The sequence below is a fragment of the Crinia signifera genome, chromosome 19 (genome assembly GCF_055691185.1).
Source record: "Crinia signifera chromosome 19, ASM5569118v1, whole genome shotgun sequence".
NCBI lineage: Eukaryota > Metazoa > Chordata > Amphibia > Anura > Myobatrachidae > Crinia > Crinia signifera.
Genome location: NC_139226.1, coordinates 97,817,228 through 97,836,888, shown reverse-complemented (window position 1 = coordinate 97,836,888; position 19,661 = coordinate 97,817,228). Strand labels below are relative to the sequence as shown.

Below are 19,661 nucleotides of genomic sequence, written 5' to 3'. Positions count from 1 at the left end.
CTGCTTCCCTACATCCCAGCTGTATTGTGTACTAAGTGCTGCTGTTACCTGTGCTCATCTCTACCACTGACACCTGCCCCCGGTAACATGCAGACTGCTCCTCTGCTTCCCTACATCCCAGCTGTATTGTGTACTAAGTGCTGCTGTTACCTGTGCTCATCTCTACCACAGACACCTGCCCCATGTAACATGCAGACTGCTCCTCTGCCTCCCTACATCCCAGCTGTATTGTGTACTAAGCATTGTGCTGCTGTTACTTGTGCACATCTCTACCACTGACACCTGCCCCTGGTAACATGCAGACTGCTCCTCTGCTTCCCTACATCCCAGCTGTACTGTGTACTAAGAATTGTGCTGCTGTTACCTGTGCTCATCTCTACCACAGACACCTGCCCCTGGTAACATGCAGACTGCCCCTCTGCCTCCCTACATCCCAGCTGTACTGTGTACTAAGAATTGTGCTGCTGTTACCTGTGCTCATCTCTGCCACAGACACCTGCCCCTGGTAACATGCAGACTGCTCCTCTGCCTCCCTACATCCCAGCTGTACTGTGTACTAAGAATTGTGCTGCTGTTACCTGTGCTCATCTCTGCCACAGACACCTGCCCCTGGTAACATGCAGACTGCTCCTCTGCCTCCCTACATCCCAGCTGTACTGTGTACTAAGAATTGTGCTGCTGTTACCTGTGCTCATCTCTACCACTGACACCTGCCCCATGTACTGTAACATGCAGACTGCTCCTCTGCTTCCCTACATCCCAGTTGTATTGTGTACTAAGCATTATGCTGCTGTTACCTGTGGTCATCTCTACCACTGACACCTGCCCCTGTAACACGCAGACTGCTCCTCTGCCTCCCTACATCCCAGCTGTACTGTGTACTAAGCATTGTGCAGCTAATTGTTACCTTTTTTTCTGCCTTAATGCTTCAGTTACCATTATGTTTAGTTCTGTGTACCCTGTACTGTTCTAATGTGTGCCCTATTTACAGAGCTGCCAAACAATTGTAACGCCTTATAAATGAAATATTATAATAATAATAATAATAACAACCTAAGCATAAAGCAATTTATTTTGGGTAAATTATTTGGTTCTGTAAAAGGAAGAAACACCATTTAATTTTAATCAAACTGGATTTTGGGGCCCGAGACACATGTGGCCCCTTCATAACAACTGCAGCAGCACCGTAAGGACTGAACAATTTTATCTAAAATGTAGGGGGTGATTCAGGTTCACTCGCAAAGCACATTTGGGGCCTGATTCTGGTTGATTTAAAAAGCAGCATGAATCCGCTGCGTATTGAGCCAACTAACGCCACCCGCCGGGCAAGTGAATGCCCCCCCCCCCCCCCTGTGCATACCCCCCATTTTCGTGGGTATGCACAGGAAGTGCTGGGCATCCACAGTCCCTGTCCGCCTTGATCTGCCCCCCCCCCCCCCCTCCCCCCCCTGTGCAAACGGAAGGCATCCCTGCACAGCAGCCCTGCACATGCGCACAGTGCAAACATGGGTCCCTGGTGCGAATACGCCTAGGATCGAACAGATCAGAATGACCCCCTTGGTTTGCTAATGGACAAAACCATGTGCACTGCAGGTGGGGCAGATGTAACATGTGGAGAGAGAGAGAAAGAGAGAGAGAGAGAGAGAGAGAGAGAGAGAGAGAGAGAGAGAGAGAGAGAGAGAGAGAGAGAGAGAGAGAGAGAGAGAGAGAGAGAGAGAGAGAGAGAGAGGAGAGAGAGAGTAAAGCCCCATACACACTAAAATGATCTATGCCGACACCAATATTGTAGGCGGCGGGGACCTGGCATCAGCAAGTGCAGACACACTGCATGCGAGCGGGCAGATGGCAGGGGGAACCGATGGTCATGCTGCAGCATATGGCAGGCTTTAACAATGACCTCCCTTGTCCGAACATGCTCAGACGAGGAAGGGGGTCGTTAACACCACGCGGGAGTGCGAATTGTTAACGATGCACAGCGTACACACTGGCCGATATTGTTAACAATATCGTTCAGAAAGCACTTTGTAAACGATATTGTGACCAAGATTGTTAAGTGTGTATGGGCCTTTAGATTTGGGCTAGTTATGTTGTTTCTGTGCAAGGAAATACTGAGTGATTTCTTTTTACACTGCAATATAGGTTTCAGTTTAAAGTACAAACCGTACCCAAATCTAACTCCCTCTCTCTGCACATGTTACATCTGCCCCACCTGCAGAGCAGCATGGTTTTGTCCATTACCCTTAGTTCTTCCAATGATTGAAGTGATCTAGCCACTGACACAGCAAATGTAACACAGGGCGATCAGGAATTTTCCAGCGCAGCTGCTAATTTGTGCTCTGTTCCTTCCATGTTTACTCTCGCTCTCCGATTTCTCTAAAAACAAGGATTAGTATGAATTATTCACCCAGACGCTATTGTTTCAAACTTTAGCTTTTTTTGGGGCAGTAATAAAAGTAAATGACATCCTGTTCAGAACAATAAGCTTCCACGGTTTGGATAGAATAACTTCATAAAACAATTATTATGGGCCTTGTTCTGGTTCACTCTCAGAGGCAAATTCCTTCTCAAATGGACAAAACCGTGAGCACTGCAGGTGGGACAGATGTAACATGTGCAGAGAGAGTTAGATTTGCGAACGCAGCCCTGTTGTGAATGAACCAGTAGGTTTGGGAAAGATTAAATTAAATGAATAGCAATGACTTGTACACAGTGATGGAACGCATTATGGGCCCTACACACGAGGCAATATCAGGGCATTTTCTAAGCAATCTAACTACATCGCTCCGTGTGTGGGGGCCATAGCGATAGCGATATGTATAGTGGCTATGGGACTGTGTGGTTATGTTTTCCAACACGATTGATCATTCTCTCTAAACTTTGGTAACGGTAAGCGATCTACCTTGAGCACACACTGAAACATTTTGCCATTTGGTTGTTACCAATCAGATATCTCAGCTCAGCAACAATAATAATTTATAGTGAACCACCAAAATCGGCAATGATGCTATATGTAGGTCACCTGTTTGTTTGGGGATCCTTCCAGAGTTTCCTAGGAAAATCTGAATCCCACCGTGTCCGCAGAAGAACGATGCTTCCATCTCTGTATGTGCTGTGGTATTACCCGATTCTGGGCAAAGATGTTCCCCCACTCAGTCATCTTGTTGCCACCGGCTGTTCTTAAGGACCCGCCTTCAGAATAAACCAATGACAGAATGAGAAACCGGAACAGCAACAGCGGTCATACATTACTGCTGTAGTTATATATATGGGTGGTAATTTAATAGGATGGAGTTCTATTGCACAGGGATGTTGCTACGGCGAACCAATCAGAATCTACTTTATTTAGCAACTTTTATACAATATCATCCCATCTGAAATACAACACCCATCTTAGGAAATTTCCCCCAAGGTGCAATAATTTTATACGGTTCCAATATATTTTGCCTAGAAAAAAAAAAAAGATTGCTTAGATGGAAAATGCTCCAGTTCTTCTGCAGCGTCTTCCTTATTTGACTAATACAGGGGGTCATTCTGATTCACTCCGTCCCCAGCGTGTTTGCACCGGGGACTGATGTTTTTGCACTGTGCATAATAGCATATGCGCTTGTGCAGGGCTTCTGTGTGGGTTGACTTGCACAGTTGCCAAGGCGTTCACACAGGGGCAATGGAGGCGGGCTCTGTTTGCTGGGCATACCCACAAAAATACTGGCTGCGCTCAGAAAAACTCTGGTGGGCACCTGCCTTTCAGTGGTGGGCAGCAGATGTCACAGTACGAACTGTTCTCGGACTCCGCAAGTGTAAGTCAGTCCAGATTTGCGAACAGGGTAGAAATCATTTGATGATTGGAGATTTTGGCCCTGTACACTGTTCTGTGAATGGATGTTTATGCCAAACATCCATATGTGAAGCGGCGGGGATGTGAGGACTGTGGCGGGGGGGGGGGGGGGGGGGGGGGCGGGTATTCGCGTGGCCGGCATCAGTTGGCTCACTAAGCAGTGAAGTTATGCTGCTTAGCGAGTCAACCAGTATCAGGCCTGTTCCAGCTGTTGTGAAACTACAAGTCCCATCATGCCTTGCCACAGTTTTGCTATTAGGGAACTATAGCAAGGCATGCTGGGAGGTCTAGTTTAGTTGGAGGACCACAGTTTGGACATGCCTGATGTAAGTGCTGCAGAGTTTAGAGATAGAGGTTTTATTTTTCCATGTGTATTTTAAGGTTGTGTAAGTTGTATTTGTTCCATTGGAAGAAAACTTTATAAAATAGTTGTCTCTCCATAATCCGGTATTTGGAACACAGTTCCAATCCAGGTCAGATATGGGATTCAGTGTCTGGCTGTCCGGCCTGGGATATTCCCAGATCAGCACCATTCGTACTGCACGCGGGTGCAGGGTCTTCAATGCTGGCGCTTGGAAATGTCATCCTATCAAACGCCGGGGAAATCCACTGTCCTGGACCTACGCACCGTTGGGCTTGCTGGTGGCAAGCCCATCATTCAGGAAAGCAGCTGGGATGCCCTCAGCCTTCGTCCGTGAGGTGAATGAATGCCACACACAGGTATCCATTCGCCTACTCCCTGGCAGAAGACAGCAGTGGAGGCTGCATGCCGCCTGTGCCAACCTCCATGCTGTGGTTGGTAGGTATGGGTAAACCCTCATTTATGTAAGCAGGTCTTAGGTCATCTGTGTTCAACCTGCAACAGTTCCCAAGTTGGATTGCTGGGCAATAACTTGGGAAATGTGGTGGTTTGTGTAAAAGGGGTATTCTATAGTAAATATGAACTAAACAGCACTTTTGAATTAGACCATAAAACATATTTTTTATTTTTATGCATATTAGACACAAAATCAATAACTGGCCGGTATAACACAATTAAGACACAGACTGAAACAGTTAGTAATAATGTAATACATACCTCCCTACATGACTTCCCTCTCTGTACGATTCCCATCACCTGTGCTAAAACACCTTTCTTTTCAATTAACCTATTCAACACAGGTGATGTCAATCCTAAATGAAGATGGAATTCATGGAACAGAGCATTTTGTCCCTCCTGGAGAGGGTCATGTTGGGAGGTAAGGTATTATACACTCCATAAGATACCGCAGCAAACTATAGCTCAAATAAAAAACTGCTACTTTCTCACAAGGCTCTTTAATTACTCAACAGGTGGCTGATTAGTGTTATTATTTTAGGGTGCCCACACAGGGTACAGTTGCCGCTCCTGTGCACATCCCATCGCACAGCTGAAAAAGTACGTTCTACACATACTGCTTGTACTAGATTGCATCTCATTGCATTGCAAAACGTATGCAATGCGATCTAGTCCAAATGACATACAATAATTGAATAATCGTACCGTGTATGGGCAACTTCAGGCTTTATATAGAACTATAAACATTATCCAAGCATTAATAAACTATTAGTTTAAATCTAATAATAAAATATGCTCCATTAGTTAATATACACCATCTTATATTCCCTGCTGTACTAGCAAAGCGTAGTACGATAGTGGGGGCAGGATGACACATGGTCCTGACAAGATGTAGAAGGCCTTCTTGGCGGTCCATGTCGACAATTGCCAACAACAAAAAATGATGTCAACCTTTCATAGGTCAACCTTTTGGGGTCAATCTACCAACTACCTGGTTCAAAGTGGGTCTGAAAACAGGACATATGCACTGCATGCCAATGCTCCGCTACCTCTCATTTATGCCTCTTCAGCTGCAAGTGGAGGCAAGACATGTAACAGCCCGGCCTCAGGCATACTAAGTGCAAAAACTCACACGGTACGTCAGCATAAGCCACTTTAGGGGCCTACACATGGGGTGGCTGTGCTGGGCAATGTAGATTGCTCAGCACACAGTGATGTGTCAGCGCTGTGTGCTGAGCGATCTGTCAGGCCAGAGGTCTCCGGTGAGAACACTGGCCCTGACCGGTGATATCACTAGATTTATTAACTGCCGGGTGACAGCGACACGTGAGGCCACGCCTCGCTATCACTATGTCCCTACACAAGGGGCAATGCAGGGGCATTTTCTAAGCGATCTAGTCAGATGCCCCGTGTGTAGGTCCCGTTAGGTTCATCTGATGCTCTGACAGTAAAACATCCTATTATACTGGAGAGAGGGCAGCTCCAGCAGAGGAGACAAGTTGCAGGCTGGGATAAATGAGTAACAGACACAGCGTGTATAGGGTGACTACGAGTAGATACCTGCCACCCAGACAGAAAGAAAACCCGCCCGTGTAAATTTGCGAGAGAATTACTAATGGATCGCTAATCACAATTCCATACGCAATTCACAAACCATCAAAAGGTTTTCATAGTCTGTGAGTAGGTCTGAGGCTTCCAGTATCCTGCAACTAAGGGCCTTATTCTGGTTCACTCCTTCTGGCAGATTTCTTCTTAGATGGAAATAACCATGTGCACTGCAGGCGGGGTAGATGTTACTTGTGCAGAGAGAGTTAGATTTGGGTGGGGTTTTACTTCAAAGTGAGATCTATATTGCAGTGTAAAAATAAAGCAGTCAGTATTTTCCCTGCACAGAAACAAAATAACACACCCAAATCGAACTCTGCACATTTTACATCTCCCCCCCCCCCCCCCCTCCGCAGTGCACATGGGTTTTGTCCATCTAAGAAGAAATTTGCCGGAAGGAGTGAACCAGAATAAGGCCCTAAGACAGGCTGGAAGTGGTGCTCCCTGACCCTCCTCAAAAATGCCTGGGCATACCTGTGTTTTTTCCTCCACACAAAGAAAAACGCAAGTTACCACCCCCAAACGCTGGCTTTCTGTCCGCCAAAAACCGGCTGATCAATATCTATCATCTGTGCTGCTCTTCTGTACTACTGAGCTCTGATTGTAACGATCACTCTGTATTAGCTGTAAAGGATTGTTATCAACATACATCTCCTACAGCTAATACAGAGTGATCGTTACAACTATTTGCCTCCTAAATCCTTCAAGCCGTTTTTTCCATCTGCCATTCAACTGTGATCTCCCCAGTGTATCCAACATCCACCAACAGCCGGCGTCCGACTGGTAATTCCATCAAACCTGGGTGAGTCCTGCACAGTGTCAATATATGTGATTCCCGGCACACAGCAAACCTGGGCAGCCTGCTGGAGACGGACGGCTCGCCCCCTATACAAACATCACATCAGCGGTTCGTCAACAGGCGGCGACCGCTGACAGGGGAGCTTGAGCTATCTGTTAATCACACTTAATACAGATTAACATCGATATGTTTTATCGGCTATAGGAAAAGGAATTGAGGTCTGTTCTAGCATTCTAAATGAAATTATCACCGTATAATAAGCCCTAAGTCCCTACTAAGGGATAACCAGAGGACATATTACTGTTCAACGCAGTCCTTAATAGACTTTATCAGGAGGGTATGCGAATTTATTGTTTTCCTATTGTTTTATATTTCATATTTTTAATGAGTCTTTATTAAACTGTACATTTTATTGTGAAATTTATATATTTTTATAAAGAAATAAATCTATATTGATTACATCCACTGGTGTGGCGCTCTCTAGATATATGTGAGTTATCACATATATCTGATTTTACTATATTTGTCCCCCTACAAACTATCCAATTTGTAATTGGGAGCAGCCAACTACACATTTATATACATTGGTATTGGTATTTACACCATATAAGAATCTTTTGCTCTTTGTGTGCAATTTCCATTTCCTTAATACCATCCCTGTTTCTCCTCCCCCCCTTTTTTTAAAGGGTAAGGTTACTCATTGCGCCCGATTGGTTTGGATTTTCCAAACCACAGTTGTTAGACCTTGGAAGACATCTTAACTCCCTCTTCCCCTGCATCACAGGTATATTCAGTTGCCGCCTTAAATTTTTATGCCAAAGCAAACGTTTCTGAATCTGGCTGAAGAAGTGAACACAGGTTGTTTGCCCAAGCAATCATGGCCTTAGGGACCCAGGCTGAAGCAATAACCGGTCTAAGTGTAAAGCCTACACCTTCAAACAAAGCCTGGTACTTGTGAGTTATCCGGGCGCCCGATTTCTAAATCGGGTCGGATCGGGACATCGCATCGCATCGCATGCGACCATCGGATGCGATGCGATGCGATGACCCGATTTTTCCATAGGAATCAATGTTAAAATGGACTGAGTCCATTTTAACATGGAATTCAATGGGAAAAAGGGGTCCTTTTCATACCCCTACTATCCAAGTGGGCATGGAGTTGGATATAAACCTGTGGCGAGCGTAGCGAGCCCCGCGAGGGGACACGGAATACCGTCCCCTCGCGGGGCTCGCTTCGCTCGCCACGCTTCGGGCTCGGTGGCTCGCTACGCTCGCCACAGGTTTATATCCAACTCCATGCCCACTTGGATAGTAGGGGTATGAAAAGGACCCCTTTTTCCCATTAAATTCCATGTTAAAATGGACTCAGTCCATTTTAACATTGATTCCTATGGAAAAATCGGGTCATCGCATCCGATGGTCGCATGCGATGCGATGCGATGCGATATCGCATCGCATCTGATTGTATGCCTTAACTTAAGGCATACAATCAAAAAATCGGGCGCCCAGATAACTCACAAGTACCCAAAGCCTTTAAGCAACCCTCTAACTTTTTATCCACAGGGTCCTTAAATGCAGCGCCTTCCTTGTACAGGCAAAGCAGTAGCTTTTGACAGTCTGGCCACCAGGGCGTCCACAAGTGGAACTCTCTCCCACAGTTTTATGTGCTCTTCCAGCAATGGGTACAGACTCAAACTTGGGCATAAGTAGTCTTTTATTGGGCGTTTTCCATGCCCCTCCCAGCAATTCTTGCATGCCTTCATCAGAAGGGAAAGTGATTGCATCTCTGCATTGTCTTTTAAACAAACCCTGCTGTGGGGCTTTATCCCCTTCAGATAAATTCAATGCTTGCTTTACTGCAATTATTAAATCATCAACATCAGCGACTGAGACTTCCTCTGCTCTCTGATCCCATGCTAGATCTTCCACACATTCCCCTTCCTCCTCAGAGTCTACATTGGGGATAGGGGGAGTGGATAAAGAAAATCTGGTAGAGACCTCTCACTCCTTTGTAAACTGCTCCATAAGACCATTACATTTTTGCACACTCTGAGCAGTATCCTGCATTACTTGTAAAAAGGCAGGTCCCCTTTTGAGATGGGAATGGAGCCCACCGAACGCTGAGAGGATGACAATGGTCTGGGAGATCTCACCAACTCATCTGTCTGTCTGTTCAACACTTGCACTAAGGTAGACACAGACTTTCCCAGAGCAACAGCCCACACAGGTTCTGGTTGCTCAACCCTCTGGGCTTGCGCTCCACCGGGCACAGACTCGCATACCGGGCAAAGGCCCTGTGGTCCTTCTGTTCAGGGGTTAATTTAAGCCCGCAAAGCTGTGTCACCAGGATGAATGAAAGAGAAAAATATTTCAATAGCTTAAATTAGTCTAGTAACATAAAAATGTGCGATAATACAGGTTGAGTATCCTTTATCCAAATTATTCCAAAAAACATAGTCTCCAAAATGTACTTTTATTTTTTGCTAAAAACCTACTGGGGACATCTGTAACTGGCAATACTGGGGAAATAACATGTAATACACCTTTCAAAGTAGAAAATGCAGGTACTTACCTGAGTTGGCCACTTTCACACCACCAAGTCCCTGTATTTTCTGGTGTGAGTGGGCAGGCGGCGGGAGGCGTGGTGAGTGAGATTATGCTGGCGGGGCCAGACGGGGATTGGCTCAGGGTGGAACTATAAGCATTAGTGAACCGGCGGCTTCCCCCCCAGCGGCGGGAGACCACAGGAGACACGTGACGTTACTGCTGGCAGCGGCTCAGCGCTCTCCACCAGCAGCTACAGTCCGGACCCTCCTGACCGGAACCCGCCCCCCAGGCCTGGCCTCCGGAACCTGTACCCGCACCACCCCCACATGGATGGGATCCTCCGGGTTCGGCACCCTGGCTGCCTCCCAGACTCAACAGACCAACTCCGGTGAGGAGAAGCCAAGTTGGCTCCTTTCACACCAGCCAGTAACCCGGGCAGGTCGCTGGAGCAACTCTGTTAGCTAGCAAGGTTGAAATCCTGGCAAATTTACCTGGGAATTTGGCCCGGGAACCTTTCACACCAGCACTAGTCGCGGGTTGTTCCTGGGCCCAACCCAGGAATTTACACTGATGTAAAAGGGGTATTACTGGCACTAAATATGTACAAGGACATGATTACTTAGCATTCAAATTCAGTGTCTGAGATAGTACACAAACTTTGTTTCATCTTTTAAAACCTTGTTTCATGCACAAATACAATATATTTGTGTGTATTTCATGTGTTTGATGTGCAAACATAAAAATATTCCAAAATATGGAATCATCCGTTATCCAAAATTCTTCTGGTCCCGAGCATTTTGGATAAGGGATACTCAACCTGTATTATTATTATTTGCAATTAAGTATTCTCACTGTGAAGATTAATATTTCAACTTTTTGCTGTGTTAATACATGTAATTATGTATACTGTATTTTGACCACAATATCAGTCTATGCTGTATTTTACATATATTGGGATTTATCATCAGTGGGTATTTAAATCGGTTATTCATCATTACCAATATTATTGGAGGACATGCAACAATCCATATTGACATACTGTATACATAGAGACGATATTGGGAGGCGTCTTCATTTTATTTCAGATACCTTTTATTCTATTCAGCTGAACCTCTTCTTTATGACATTACAAATATATATATATATTCAGTTAGAATAAGTCCAGCGATTTCCCATACACAGCAGGAATATTTTCTGTTCTCTTTTATTGAGGTCAATTCTATTTAAAACTATGTGAATAGCACCAGGAGGGACCTCCCATTGCTGTTCTAATCAGAGCGATGTTACCGCCGACTATTAGATTTCTGCCTGCTTCCATTCTGCTAGTGTGTAGTAGCTGGCATTTTAATGCCGGGGACTGCAGCGCCGGACCCCGTTCTCACTGCTAAGGCAAATTCCCGGGTGAAGCAGTTCTAGCCAGTAATTTGCCTTTTAACATGGGTTTTTGTTGCAGTGTGAACGAGTCAACCCGTATCTGCATACCCGGGTAAGCAGCAGGGTTGGAGACCCTGGAATTTTGACCCGTTCACACTGAAAAAAAAACCCAGTGTTAAAAGAAAGACAAATTACTGGGTCGGCGCGCTTAGGGTTACCACCTAGTCCCTTTAATTCCGGACACATGTTAATTACACAGGTTCTGTGGCTGGCTGACTTCAAGACTCCACTTCACCTGATTTTAAACTGCCACAGAACCTGTGTAATTAACATGTGTCCGGAATTAAAGGGACTAGGTGGTAACCCTAGGCGCGCTATACCCGGGAATTTGCCTAGCAGTGGGAACGGGGTATAACTGACCATGTAAGTTTATTTCAACCTAAAAGATAAATCTCTGCCTCACAAAAATGGCACAATCGGGGGCCACAACCCATTTTCCACCATTTTCAATGCCTGAAAAACAGGACTGTCCCACCAACATGGTTACAGTTGGGAGTAGGGTTACCACCCGTCCGGGATTACTCCGGACAGTCCGGTAATGAGGACCGGCGTCCGGAGTCCGGAGGGGTGGTGTTCCCGGACTATACAATGTCCGGGAATCGTCAGCTTCATGGTTAAAGTGTATTGTGAGCGGAGCGCCTCAGCCGGCTCACCTTGGCTGGGTCACTGACAGCTGCTGACGAGTGGAACTGTCGCAGACCAGACAGCAGCAGCACCTGCCTGTGTGTTCCGCTCCAGTGATACGGTGTCCTGTGAGGGACAGTGGTGAGGGAAAGTACAGCGTGGGTGCACAGAGTAACTACTGGGCGCACATTCAGAGCCGGTGCGGGAGACATGAGTTCAGCAGCGCAGCAGGCACCGGGCGGGAGACATGCTGAGCTCCGTGATGTGTCCAAGCTGGTGACTGACAGGCTGCGTGGCATCGCGGTATCCAGGTTTGAGGTGAGGAGCGTTGGAAGCATCTACGAGGGGGTCTGTGTGTACTGGCTGGAGAGATTGAATAAAGGAGGGGGTGCGTGGTGCGAGCGGGAGGAGGAGAGGGAGACATGCTGGTTAGGGGGCTGTCTAACTGAAGGTGCACAATAGGGGTATTCAATTACTCAGTAGGAGATCTGCCTGCCATAGTGACTGCCAGTGCCCTCAACTGTCTATTTGATCCCTTAATCAGGCCCTGATGCCATGGCTAACAGCAGTCCCTGCTCTGCTCCATGCCACCCCCCCCCCCTTGTCTGCCAGGGGGCACTCCTCTGCCCAGTCTGTGCTTCTCTACACCCCAGCATTCTATCCTGGGACTTTTAGTTCCACCCAGCTGCCAGACTCAAAGCAGCCTCTGGCCCCCTCCCTGCAACCCCACCTTGTCTGTCTGGGAACAATAGGGGGCACTCAGCAGACCAATATCTGCTTCTCTCCACTACAAACCCCAGCACTCTATCCTGGGACTTGTAGTTCCCCAGCAGCTAAGTAGCAACTGAATGTCTATCCGTCCACTGTCATATTAGACTCTTTCTTGAGTCTGTGTGCCCGGCAGGGGGTTGGCATATAAAGCACTACTAGGTAATGACAAGGTGAAGGTATATAATGGGCAGTACAGTGTTTGGTATAACGTGTAATGTGCATTACAGTGTTTGGTATAATGTGTAATGGGCATTATGGCCTCTGGCATCATGTGTAATACGTGTAATTGGCATTACGGGGTAAATTTTTGCCGCGCCCCTTAGGCGCGCACTAGCCCTGTTATTGGTTTGGCTGGCTCCCACACTTTCATCCTGGTTCCTACATTTTTACAATTTTTTGGCAAACCCTGGCATAATGTGTAATGGGCATGTGTGGCGTAACGTGTAATGGGCATCATGGTGTGTGGCGTAACGTGTAATGGGCATCGCAATGTGTGGCAAAACATGTAATGGGCATCGCAGTGTGTGGCAAAATGTGTAATGGACATCGTTGGTGTGTTGCATATCGTGTAATAGGCATTACTGTGTGTGGCATAATGTGTAAGTGGCATTACGGTGTGCAAACTCAATAATAGAATTCGAGCAAAGGTAAAAAAAACAAACGCGATAAGGCGGGGCAAGGGGAGGGACTGGGGGTGGTCTGTGGGTGTGTCAAGGGGCGGGCCACTGTCCGGGAATCTCTCAACAAAAAGGTGGTAACCCTAGTTGGGAGGTATGTATGGTAGTGTGTGCAACCCTACACACTAACAGCTCCAGTCTCTATATAAATGTGTAACATCAGAATAACTGCATAACGGTGTCTGAATACAGGTTTAATATTATGACTTACGAAAAACTCTGAGGCAAGCTGGGCAGCTGCTTATCATCTGGCCAGCATCAGGCCTATATTTATATTCAGGCCAGGTTAGTGTAGTCCCAGCCACCCCATTGTTAATCTGACCCTAAACTAGGCATTCCCAGCCTTAGCCCTCAGGGCACACTAGCAGTCTAGGTTTTCAGGATTTCCATGTTTAAGCACAGGTGACTTCAATTACAACCTCAGTTATTTAGACTTAACCATCTCTGCTGAAGCCTGGATATCAAAACCATGCACTGTTATTGTTTCTCCAGAACCCAGGTTGGGAATGCCTGCCTTAGGGGCCATGGCAATCCTTCTGTTGTAGAACTACAAGTCTCAGCATGCCATGACAGCCAAGGGAGACCTTGGCCCAGGAAAGCCAGAGCCTACCTCTGAGTCTCCTCTAGCCCCCAGAACTCTCACACACACAGATCACTCACCTCCATGCACCACCAGCCCTGAGATGCCATCTCCTATCCCTGGGAACGTTAGGGACTAAACCATTACATGGGGAGGGGGGGTGCTGCTGGTAGTGGTGACATTGAGCCTCCTTGTCACTGCCTCTTATTTATACATCTTTAAGTTCCCCGTCCTGAGAAGACTCCTTTCCCCGTGCTATCTGCGTCTATGGGGTAATGCAGCACCACAGAAGAGGGCTGATCTAAAAATACAGAGATTGTCCCCCCATAAGAGAACAACATGGTTCCGTCCACCACCCAGCGTCTGTTGCCATGGTGACGGGAGCCAGCGACGCGGCGCGCGGCGGCCTGTGTAGCAGGTAATGACTGCCGCAGACTTTGGCTGCAGACACGGCGAGCGCAGCAACACGTGCGGGGGTTATAGTTACAAAGGCACAGACCGACATGCAGGGCCGCGAGACAAGGCACGGCTCTCCGGCGCTACTAGGACTACATTTCCCATGAGCCCCCACTTAGACTGCTATGGCCGAGCATTCTGGGAAATGTAGTCACAGGTCTGGCTACCCGCAGCCGTTTTCTAGCCCGTCCCGACAACGCAAGTACGTAACGCTAATATCGCGTCTACTATTGTCACCCCTATATGTACCGACTACACTAGACATCGACAACCCTGGCAACAATTCTGCCTCTAATACCATATGCATTACCAATGCGTCAAAAAGAATGACACGCCGGTCGGCCAATCCGGACGTCTGTTATCCTTGGTGCTGTCACGACGCTCCTCCCACCGTCCAATCGGACACGCCGCCACGTTGATTGCCAGTCTGGCGAACCAATAGTTGCTGTGTTTACGCGGCTCGGAGGAGGGAGTCGTGATGGTGTCTGCCAGGGAGTGGGCGGGGCCAGGCAGCTGCCGCTTTCCCACGAGGTCAGCAGTGCGGGGAGAGACTAGAGAGCAGAAGCCTGGCAGCAGCAACAGCAACATCGGCGGCGGCACAACGGGGACTGCCGGGGAGAGAGGAGAGCGGCGGCCGCAGCGCTGGAGGAGGAGGCGGGTGAGGAGCTACGGAGGTGCACACACCTCCTGTCTGTCCTATAGTTACTGCTGCTGGCCCCATTGCCAACAGCCATGGGAGAAGCTCAGCAATCTGGGGCACACAGTCGTATAGCTAGCTACTGCAGGGATTTATCCTGAGCTCCCACGGAGCTCAAGTGTGTGTGTGTGTGTGTGTGTGTGTGTGTGTGTGTGTGTGTGTGTGTGTGTGTGTATAATATATATATATATATATATATATATATATATATATAATATCTCTATCTCACACAGCAAACATCAGGTGCATGTGCCCTTGCCAATCACCAATACACAGGACATGTTGGGGATGTATAAATAAAAATATTAAAATGTAATGTATTATAAATAAAATATATATATTTATATATCTCCCCAACATGTCCTGCGTATCATATATATAATGGTCACAAGAAGCGGTACTCACGAGACGTTCTCATTGGTGAAAGTCCACTGCTTTAATAATTTTGCACCTTGTCCGATGTACCTGCCTCCTGAATAATGCTGGCCATACACTACAACAACCTGCAAAATACATGATTGTATGTCTACTAGACCTGACATAAGATCGCTCTTACGACCTGATAAGTATGCATGTCATATGAGTAATCTTATGTGCTTATCTGCTCCCGTATGATCAGAATATTGACCTACTGGACCTCGCATCGTAACGATATACCACACGATCGATTGCATGACCCATCGAAATTGTGCATTCGTACACGATATCGCTCTAGTTTGGTGTATGGCCAGCTTAAGACCATGCACTGTGGCACATAAGGACCACTGTTGTTGGGCTGTTTATACCCCCTCCCCTTCCTGTACTGCAGCTTTGCAGGAGGGAAATAGTCCTGTAGACATAGCCCCAAACCACATCCTCAGACAGAGATCAATGGCAGATTTGTAAACTGCTTTCTTATTTATTTATATTTAAAATGTAATCTGTGTATACTGTATCTTTTTTATTTCTGTACATTCTTAGCAATGACTGCAGTGGTCAGCAAAATCCAGTCGGCATGGCTTTCTGAGCAGTCTAGTAGCAGCATTGCACAGACGCGTGCCAATGACAACACTGTCTATTGCAAAACGCTGGGGATCTGCTGTATCATCATTCGGGTCCCCCCTCCTCTTTTATACACCGTTACTACCCACCCAATTCTCCATCCTGCATTGCTGTGAAATAAGAGGCACTTTTCCTAGGGTACGCCACACAGCATAGACTTTATCTGTAGTCATTGGTTTGTGTGGTCCCTCTGCAGCCTGGTCAATGTCATTGCCGCAGAAGTGAGTTAACACTCTGATTTCACCACTGGATTTGCTGGAATATGTTGCTGTTGGTCTAACCCAGTTATCTCTGCAGTTTCATTGGCACAAGATTGTGTTATACTTACTGCTATCTGCATTGCAAGGAGAATGCACTTGATGGTTGATTTAATTTGTCATTGAAATCAAAGACTTATCAGTTTATCCAGAGATCATAATCCGTCAGATTCCAGTATGGTATATCAAGGCTGCAGGCCTCTGCAGTTGTGTATATGGAATACAATTCTATCCGATGCAACGATCAAACATAAGGATGCAGGTTTCTGGGTTCTAGATTGAATGCATTTGGTAGAGTTTAGTACGGTTTGCTTTCATTGGTGGCTGCATGTGTCTTTTATACTTCCTGTTCTCCATAAGTACTTAAATCAGCCAATCTAGGGGATTGTATTATTGTTATTTATTTCATATTGCATAAGTATCCGCAGTTGGCTTAACATTGCAAATTATTTTCTAAGCTTTATCTAATCTCAATAACCCAATTTATTTGCAATTTCTTATGGGAAACTGTATTTTTCTACTAGATATGAATTCATTTAACTGTTTGTTCTCAGAATAAATGTTATTTTCTGTTCTGATCCATAAAGTAGAAGATCTTGGTGCTTAGAGAATTGGATACAATCCTCACGGTCCAGGTAGTTGCTGTATATACAGTGATTTTAGTGTGAGATATATTGCATGTATGTACTTTGTAACACCGGTGTGACTGCCAGGTTATGTTGCCAGGTCTTATTATATATGTGCTGAATGACCAATAGAGCGATTGAATGCAGCAAAGACTTTTTTAGTCTTCAGCAAAAAAAAAAAAAGAATCCCGATTGAATTACAAACTTCTTAATTGAACGTTTTCTTTAATTAAGAGGGATACGGTCATTCGGTGGACATGCATTGGCTTGACCACTGTTGGTAGACAGGTTTTAAGTCGACACCTGAAATAGGTCGACATGGGTAAGGTTGAAGGTCAGAAGGTCAACAGTCAAAATGTCGATGTGAGGTTTTTCACGTTTATTTTTTTAGCTGAAGTATCGACAAGCGGTACTTCGTGCCCTACCGTCCACTACGGCGTGGTGGGAGAATGAAATAGTGTGCTATGCGCTATTGGCGAGCGCAGCGGTACACTTAGACGTCGACTGTGTCGACATTCAGGGCAAAAAAAATTTAAGAAGTCATGTCTACCTTTTGACTGATGGCCTTCCCCACATCGACCTAATGATTGTGTTGACATTCCAATCTTGCCCATGTCGACCTATTTCAGGTGTCCATCTAAGGCCTGTCGACCCATACCCAATTAAGAAGTGTAATAACGTTGGGATACATGCATATATTGTACTAGAAGTGAACATGTTCCGTGACATATAATAATGTACAAGATTCTGGTGAATTGACCAGAGTTTAAAGCCGCAGTCGTAGGGGATGGGTACAAAATTCCATACTAGGTCATAATGTCCAATATTTACTATGTTGACATTCATTATATAGACAAAACGTCAACATTGTGGTGGTCCAGCAGCATCGTCCGTCTCCTGGTGGTCATGTGACCGCCATTCCTTTAAGTATTTTTATGCTATGCCTAATCCCTAGTTCTATCTCTCCCATTAGTGCAGAAACCTAATGTTGGCATACTGACAATGTCAACATTTCACATGTCAACATTCTTAGACTGTCGGCAATGTCATTATTGTTGAAGTTTGGACTGCTGTCCATTTAAAAAGTGCCTTTTACTCTTAAACATTGGGCACAATCTCACCGATATCCGCAAGTCGCCGGCTGTTACATTTCTCGCACTTCTGTAGCGAGTCTGTGTACTTGCAATCCACCATCAGCATAGCCAACAGTGTGACAGATGGTTCTTATAGTGGATATACTGTAGTAATGGTTTTTATACCACTTCTTTCTAAAGCTTGCCTTGAAAAGTTATTATGTTGCCTAAACCCAGTTATGGCCATTGATTGTAAGTGTCACACCAGAGCTGCCGTCACATGACATCCCCTCAGTCACCTGGGCACTCCTGCGTTTTCCCGGGCCCTCCCAGAAAACGACCGGTTACTGTCTCCAAATCCTGGCTTCCGGTCAATCAAATTGTGTATGGTCAGCAATCAGAAAAGTAGCAGGTGATGTTTGTTTGGAAGACTTGAAAATGGTGGATTGCTCCTCACTTAATACTATTGTCTTATGTCCTTTTCATCTGTGTGATTTGTGACACTTTGTGATTTATGAGGATCAATAAAACATATTTTGAAGAAAAAAAAAAAGAAAAGTAGCAGGATTTTATCACCGGATGGCCTCGCGCATGTATGCTATGAACCATACGCACACACAATTTATCGATAATCGCTTGGCCTGCAAATTTGCAGCCGTGCGATCAGGTCTGAATGACCCCCTTAGTCCCGGGTAGCTTAATCTCACACGTTCAAAAATCTTAAAATGGCCATACAATATGGCGATGTATCGCAGCAGTGTATGGCCAGCCGGTCCCTCGCAAGCTGCCCGGGACCGTACCAGGCGGCAGGATCACATGCAGTACTTTCACATGTGGTCCCAGTCGCGGACCCGGGGAGCTATGCAGAATGTAGTTGTAAGTTCTTATAAAAATAGTCCTTGTGCTGAGTACACACCAGAACGATTTGGCCTCACTTCTGATTACTGGATGCAAGTCACAATATTTGTGGGTTTATGGTTTGTCATGAAATTCCTTTATTTATACTTACTTTAAAATTGTGGTTCTTATTTTGCTGGCACTGCATGAGGAGGTTTGTTCACGGAGATACAGAATGTTTGTGTTAAATGGTCCTTATTCAGATCTGATCGCAGTACAAATTTGTTCTCAAAATGGGCAAAACCATGTGCACTGCAGGTGGGGCAGATGTACATGTGCAGAGGGAGTTAAATGGGGATGCGGTCATCTATTAGAATGAACTTAGGTCTACAGTCATTAGGTCGACCCCACTAGGTCGACTGGCAGGAAGGTCGACCTGACTTAAGGTCGACATTGGCCAAGGTCGACATGACTTAAGGTCGAATTTGCATAAAGGTCGACATGCGGAAGGTCGACTGGTCATAAGGTCGACATGGGGTTTTTCACTGTTTTTTAAGCCGACATGTGCCGACAGGCGGTATTTCATGCCCTACCATCCACTAGGGCGTGGAGGAGGTTATTAAAGCTGTGGTGAGCGAAGCGAGCCACCGTGTCCGAAGCATAGCGAGCGATGCGAGAGTCCGATTTTCATTGCCAACTGTGTCCATGTCGACTGTGTCGACATTCGGATAAAAAAACAGTGAAAAGCCCATGTCGACCTTATGACCAGTCGACCTTCCTCATGTCGACCTTTATGCAAATTCGACCTTGGCCCATGTCGACCTTAAGTCAGGTCGACCTTCCTGCCAGTCGACCTAGTGGGGTCGACCTAATGGCTGTAGACCTAAGTACATTCTGACAGATGTACCGATTCCGTTAAATTTTGGTGGGGTGTGTTTAAACTGAAATCTAAATTGCAGTGTAAAAATAATGCAGCCAGTATTTA

The 19,661-nt window shown here is 46.1% G+C and overlaps 2 protein-coding genes across 9 annotated transcripts in view; one reads left to right on the top strand and one right to left on the bottom strand.

Annotated features, from left to right (window-relative positions):
• Positions 1–14,000, bottom strand: part of NPHP4 (nephrocystin 4) — a 286,074-nt gene extending 272,074 nt beyond the window's left edge. Inside the window, exons 1-2 of one of the 2 annotated variants that reach the window (XM_083162998.1) lie at positions 13,770–14,000; positions 3,020–3,189 (exon numbers count right to left, since the gene is read on the bottom strand). The gene's annotated coding sequence lies outside the window, so the exon portion shown is untranslated. The remainder of the gene's footprint in view (positions 1–3,019; positions 3,190–13,769) is intronic. The other variant, XM_083162997.1, reaches the window with a different exon arrangement.
• A 650-nt stretch (positions 14,001–14,650) lies between these two features.
• KCNAB2 (potassium voltage-gated channel subfamily A regulatory beta subunit 2) overlaps positions 14,651–19,661 on the top strand; it is a 151,731-nt gene continuing 146,720 nt past the window's right edge. For 4 of the 7 annotated variants that reach the window (XM_083163007.1, XM_083163004.1, XM_083163006.1 and 1 more), the window contains exon 1: positions 14,651–14,803. The gene's annotated coding sequence lies outside the window, so the exon portion shown is untranslated. Of the gene's footprint in view, positions 14,820–15,704; positions 15,724–15,953; positions 16,105–19,661 lie in introns of those variants that run through there. The other 3 variants (XM_083163003.1, XM_083163005.1, XM_083163002.1) reach the window with 3 other exon arrangements.